Consider the following 7,074-nt stretch of genomic DNA (forward strand, 5'->3'; position numbering starts at 1 on the left):
AAGTGTTGCCTTTCAGTCAACATCTTCACGATGAGTGTGCTGTGGAGACTCCTATTTTTCAAGATGATAGCAGCACCGTTCATAGGGCTGGAATAATTTGTGCGTGGTATGATGAACACTCCCGAACCCTCTTCCATCTAGATTGGCCTGCAAAGTCACCAGACTTGACCCCATCCAGAATCTGTGGGACATGTTGCAACAGCGGGTAAAACGCCGAAATCGGCATCCACGCAGTTTGGCGGATTCGCGCGATCAAATCCTGAACGAGTTGCTTCAACTGGATGTGACATACCTGCAAAACTTTGTGGACTCGCTTCCAAACTGAATCCAGGCGGTTATCAAAGCCAGAGGTGGTGTTACACGCTATTAATTACTGCTGTTCACGAATTCTTGAGGGGTGACTAATTTTTTGTCCGGTGAGTGTATATATACCTTTATGGATGTAATTTAAGTAATCTATCTTCGCAATGGCAATTGGCAATTCTTCAAGGTTAAGAAAGTCTTCCTTCATATGGAGAAAATCTGAAGATCTCAATCTAAATTTTATCTATCAAGAAATGTTTAAAATGTACTAAATCATTGGAACAATCTTTATAAATTATATTAACATCTGAAATATTTAGAGTTAATCTCGCATATATGATTTTTGGTACTTAGCCTATTAAAAAAAAAAATTTAAAAAAAAAAGTAGGATTCAAGCATTAATATATAATTGGATTTGGCAACAAAACCAATCCTAGAGAACTTACGCAAATCATACATTCTGAAACTGGCAGTGTCCGTTTTATTCCTTTTTTTAAGTATTACGTTTCTTTATGTTAAAATCCAAACTAAGTTCGAAATATGACGCTCCTAATCACAGAAACCTAGGCGGCCTTCCAGAGTTTAAATTCAAAATAATTTAGCATAGATTTTACCCATTCTCACAGGTCTGCACAAAGGAAAATTAAGTTTCCCTAGATTCTCTCATACAAAGTAATATGAAAATAAAATCTACGTTTTACGTCCCACGGTTATGCCGGCTAGGCTAAAGGAGACAGTTAATGAGAAATGAATGAAATGAAGAAAGTCGGAGAATCCCGAAAAAACCCACGCACACGGTGTTTGTCAACCACAAAGCTCACTTAGCGCGAGCTGGGATCGAACCATGGACCCCATGCACCAGAGGTGACCCACCGAGGCCCCGCACAAAGTAACATGAATAGCTTAAAAGAAGAGCATTTCATCTGTATGCGCTATCAAACAAAAGTGTAAATGGCATGTAGAGTACAGTCCTAAGAAATTTTATAAAATAAGATAAAAAGTAGGAAAATGAAACTGAGGAAATCCGAATCTGTAGAGGACGAAAGATTGGTGCATGAGAATCTGAACACATATATTCATTTTAGCATGTGTTCAAGTTCTGGCTATGGATTATATTTATAGTTATTTACGAAAGAATATGTTTCATTAACAAAGAAAATGCGTTACGAATTAAGAAAATTACAACATAAATCACAGTTCATATAAGCAAAATAGAACAACTTAACCTCTTCACCACCAGTGGCATATATGTGTATGCCATGCTGATGTGGCTCCCAGGATCCAGATGGCATACAGGTATATGCCATGATTCTAATTAAAACTGAAGTGATTTCTAAAGTCAGAAACTAGTGGTATTTGTATGGATAAATTGTTGAACCACCACCAGGGGCATACGTGTGTATGCTTTGATGAATTTCCACAAAATCCAGTAGATGACAGGGCAATACTGTTTCTGCACCAACCAGAAGTTCTATGCGCATTGCTAGGCCCACTTTCTGACTGGAAGCTTTTTGTCGGAGATGTAACTTTCCATTGTTTACGAAAACGGCGGGAATTCGACATGGCTAGCTCAAGCGGATTAGCCGGTAGTCATAGGACGATCCAGGAAATGGGTCAAGGTATGTATTTTCAGTATACTTTTTCCGATGTTATAAAACAAACATCTGTTACGGAAGGAAAAATTTCACACTGATCATGATAAAAGTATGCAAGGAATCGTTGTTCCATAAATTGGCCAAGTTCCATATTCAACATATACTGAAAGATCAGACCCCCAGTCGCTGCAGTAATGCAAACAATGAAATGGGAAAGTTCTAAAATGATTTTCAGTATTGGAACTCACACGTTTCGGTGTTGATTTCATTGTATGTCCTGGGGCAATCCCCTCTCCCGGGGCTACGAAATTCCCCCGACGTGCTTGAGATCTTAGCGGAAACTTCTGCTGTAAAATATTTATTTTTCAAGCGCTTCTGCACAGTGAAATTACCCAAAGAAATGCTCTGAAATCATCACTGATTGGTTCTCTTATTTCCTACTTTATTATGGTTTTCTGTCCAATGTACAGAGCCAAAAATCATGACTAAACCAAATAAAACTGAAACAGAGAGAAGGTGTAGAATAGTGATGTTTGGAGATAGTAGTAAGTGAGCAAATATTTAGTTGAGTAGATCCAGAATATTTTTACTACTAATATAGCCAATTGCTGTTTACTAATACGAAATTATACTTTCTTATGATATGATGGGTGAATTTTTGGTAGTAATATAGCTCTTGTACTTAGATACGAGGGGGGATCAAATATAAACGAACCTTATGTTGGAACAAAATATATATCGTAGAAAATAGAGACATTGCCACAAACTAATTTTCTAAATACTCTCCGCCTTTACGAATACATTTTTCCTTACGTTTTGGTAAGCGATTGATGCCTTGCTTGTAGAATAAAGCTGAGTGGGAAGCCAGACAGTTGTGTACGAAGGTTGGTCACAAATCTCTCGTTCCTAAGTATTTCTTTGCGGGCTCCAAACAGACGAAAATTGCATGGCGATAAGTCTGAGCTGTACGGTGGATACTGAAAGTTTCCAAGTGCATTGCCATCAGTTTCTGTTGCCTAACACGTGCTGTGTTTGGTCTGGCGTTGTCGTGGAGGACCAACACCCGGAGAATGGCTTTATGATGATTGACTGGAAATTTTCATAGCGCACACTAAATTCCGACTCAATTTGAGGCTCAGTGACGCGTCGATCTCGTTCGATAATCTCACGAATACGTGCCATGTTGCCATTAGTGTCACTGGTGCGAGAACTATGGGGGTAAACTTCATTTGCAACACGTTCACGACCTTGCTTGAATTCGTCCTATACCTTCACTCTTGTCCACTAAAGGGTATCTTTCCAGAACTCTGCTTGCAGTCTGCTTTAAATTTCGGTCGGTTTGACGTTTTCCTGAGTGATAAACTTGATAATTATTCGTTGCGCAACAGACCTGGCACACCCTTCTCACTCATCATGAGGGCTACTAAACCAAGCATGTGACAAGCCGGCTGTTCTGGTTCCTGACTCTCGGCAGCCCCACCTACCGACTATACCTGCCCAATTACACCTAGCTAACCCTACCGACGCTTAGCCAATCAAGGCTCGTTCATATTTGATTCTTCTACGTATATTGTACAAGGTTATATTAGCTTAGGTTACCATACATTTGCCAATTTCAATTCACTTACGAGATAGTATTATTTCTTATTGTCGTGGGGGTGTTCTGTAAATATATGTTGTCTTTATTTAGAAAACTTTTATTACGCTTGCATTACTTCAACTTAGTCTTACCGTCATAACCATGGGACGTAAAACTTAAAATTTCATTTATTTTCTTTTCTTTCACCTGCAAATTTACTGCTTTGATATGCTTTATATTTAGAATACAATAACTAAAAAAATAAGTGTGTTAATTATCACTGCAGATGAAGAATCAGATCCCGAATATCAACCTGAAGATGGGGATGAGGAGGAATCAGATAGCGAGTGCCCGACTTCTTCAGGGGGTGAAGATGAGGAAGAACAGGAACCAATAGATATGGCTGGCTGGACAGTTGTGCTTGATCCACATGAAGATAAAAGATCCGACCCTTTGGTTCAGTTTTTCGGTGATTATGAAGGATTTACGCCAGTTTTGGATCTCGATAGTTGTAAGTCAGCTGTGGACTGTTTTGAGGCTTTTGTTCCAGAGTCTTTAGCTAGTGATATATGCAAGTGGACAAATGAGAAGGCAGGTATATATTTCATTCAAACACATAATGAGAATATGAAAGTAAACGGAAAAAGATGGAAAGATTTGACCGTTAGTGAGTTCTACACATTTCTATCCCTTGTGTTCATAATGGGCATTGTGAAGAAACCTAAAATTCAAGATTATTGGATTCAAGACATTTTGCTAAATGGTCCTAGTGTGTTTCACAGAAACATAATGAGCAGGAACAGGTTTGTTTCCATCTTAAAATTTTTACGGTTCTCGGATCCAAATGCATACCGGCCTAACTCGCCCTTGGCAAGACTTGCACAGTTCTTTGCCAAACTCAGAGAAAACTGTCAAATCCTTGCAGATCCTGGAACGGTGTTTGCAGTTGATGAGTGTCTTCTTTTGTTCAAAGGGCGCCTACATTTTCGGCAGTATATGAAATGTAAGAGATCTAGATTTGGGATCAAATTGTTCTGTCTCTCATCATGGCATCCTCAGTTGAGAGGATACACGTGGAACTTCGCAGTGTATATTGGAAAGGACGTCTATGATGTCAGTTATCTACAAGGTACTGAATCCTTGTCAATGTCAGAAAGAGTTGTGGTTTTTCTGGCACAGAGTTTGTTGAACCAAGGTCGGGAAATAATTTTGGACAATTGGTATATTTCTGATAGGCTTTGCGATTATTTACTGACTGTGAATACATATGCCAAAGGAACAATAAGACCTGCCAGAGGAGTTCCAAATGAACTTCCCAATGTTCCTGTGGAAAAACATCAATTTTGTTTCGTGAGGCAAAACAACAAGTTACTTGTGAGGTATAAAGATAAACGTGATGTTTATGTACTAAGTACGAAACACACTGCTGGTTTTGTAAGGAAGGAACGGTACCTCAAAGGTGGAAGAAGAACGGATTTCAAGAAGCCAGGACTCATAGAACACTATAATACTCACATGGGTTCGGTAGATCTCATCGATCAGAACATTGAGCCATATGACTGCACACGAAAAAGTTACACGTGGTTCAAAAAGCTTGGACTTCACATGTTGCAAAGAATGGCACTAAATGCACGTGTGTTGTACGAACATGCAAATAGAAGGAATGTTCCCCTCTGCTTATTCATCAGAACTCTGTGTGATGAATTTCTGACAAAATATTCCCCACAGTACACAGTTTTTGTGAGGAAGGTAGAAGCTCCAGAGAAGTATTCCAAAGTTAGTCACTGCCATGTGAAACTTGGAACTGTGACGTCAGTAACAGGAAACAGAAGAAAACAGCAAAAAAGGTGCAGGGAGTGTCACAAGGGCAAGAAGCGAGTGATGGCGACTTTGGTGTTTGGTGGATGTAAGGATCTCCCAGGACTTTGTTCACTTCTTTGTTTCAAAAAGTTCCATAGCATATCCAAATGACTTTGGAAAGAACTGTTGTGTGTAGTGTGAAACGAATCTTGTGTTTTTGAAGCCTAAAATGCCATATATACATAATAGAACAAATGTATGTTTGTATTGTGATGACATTTCCATACTATTCATAAGAAACAAAAGTCAAACATTTTTATGTCAAATAATCTTTAAAATTTTGTATTTATTATAATGTACGTTGGTTTATCCAATTTATGTAATAAAATAAATGGTTGAGTAATTTAAACAAAACAAATATATAAACTATGGAAGAAAATAGTAATATGAGACGAGTTGTAAATTTTCAGTATGGATATTTTCTTTATTATTTATATAAATTTTGTATTATCGCCCAATAGCAATGCCAAGTAAAACAGCTTCAAAATATCAAGGAAAATAGGTAAAATACCACGAAATCTGAAATTCCAATATGGCTGCCGTCAGCCATTTTGTTTATGGTATGTACCTACACAAGTGTATCACTTTGTATTGCCGCCCAATAGCAATGTAAAGTGTAAGAGCTTGAAAACATCAAAGAAAATAGTGAAATCATACAAAGTCTAAAAATTCGATATGGCTGTGGCGGCCATTTTGTTTATTATGCGCATGTATACTGGCGTGTAATTTTATATTATTACCCAATGTCAATGTAAAGTAAAACATCTTGAAAATATCTAGGAAAACAGGCGAAAAAAGACGAACTCTTAAACTTCAATATGGCTGCCTTCCGCCATTTTGAATTTCTAGACAAAATCCTAGCGTATGTTGTGGACTTCTTGTGCATCATTCACTATGAATCTAGCATCAGCCTAGCTTGCATAAATGATGAGAAATAGGCTTGAAAAATTATATTATTCTTCAAGAAATTCTGGCTCTTCACAACAAGTGGGCAAATTTTTGCTGGTGGCGAAGGGGTTAATACATACTCTTGAATAAATACAATATATATGATGTTCATGTTGGAAACTAGTACTCCAGTATTTCTCACAGTGATAATCATTTTATATATGTATAAAACGCCAGTACATAACTACAAAATATTGTATATTTTACGTCTTGCGTATGTCTTCTATAAGCTCTAGATAAAATTTGTGTTAATAAAACGGGTAAATTTGTAATTCTCTTCGAAGAGTATTAGACCTGAAGGTTCATTGCAACAGAGAGAAAACCTATTCATTCTATCTTGCCCTCTACCGAGCCAAACTAATTTCTATTATTGACCACGGGTCAATCCATTTGAAATCACCCAACTTCAGAATAAAAAGTTGCTGACAAAATTTATTATTTTAAAATATTTTTACAAGAACTTCTACTATATGTAGTGTGTTAAAAATAAGTATTCATCCATTTTGTAAATTAAATTTTTTTTTTTTTTTAGATGTTCAGTTTTATTTCGAGCAGCCGTGCAGTGTACGAAGGTTTGCGGAAAGTGCTGTAGTTCCCTCATTTTTAAACATACTGATTAAAAAAAAAATAAAAAAAAGTATATTTTATGTCCAGTGCATATGTAAGCCTACTACTACATTCTAAGTATCTTTAAAAACTTGTTGAAAGTCAATGAAAAACGCAGATTGTAATTTTTGAAATTAAAATTTCAAAGAAAAAAATAAGACACCATTGTTTTTTTTTTCTTTT

This window comes from Thermobia domestica, chromosome 16 (genome assembly GCF_964235325.1).
Source record: "Thermobia domestica chromosome 16, izTheDome1.hap1.1, whole genome shotgun sequence".
Classification (NCBI taxonomy): domain Eukaryota; kingdom Metazoa; phylum Arthropoda; class Insecta; order Zygentoma; family Lepismatidae; genus Thermobia; species Thermobia domestica.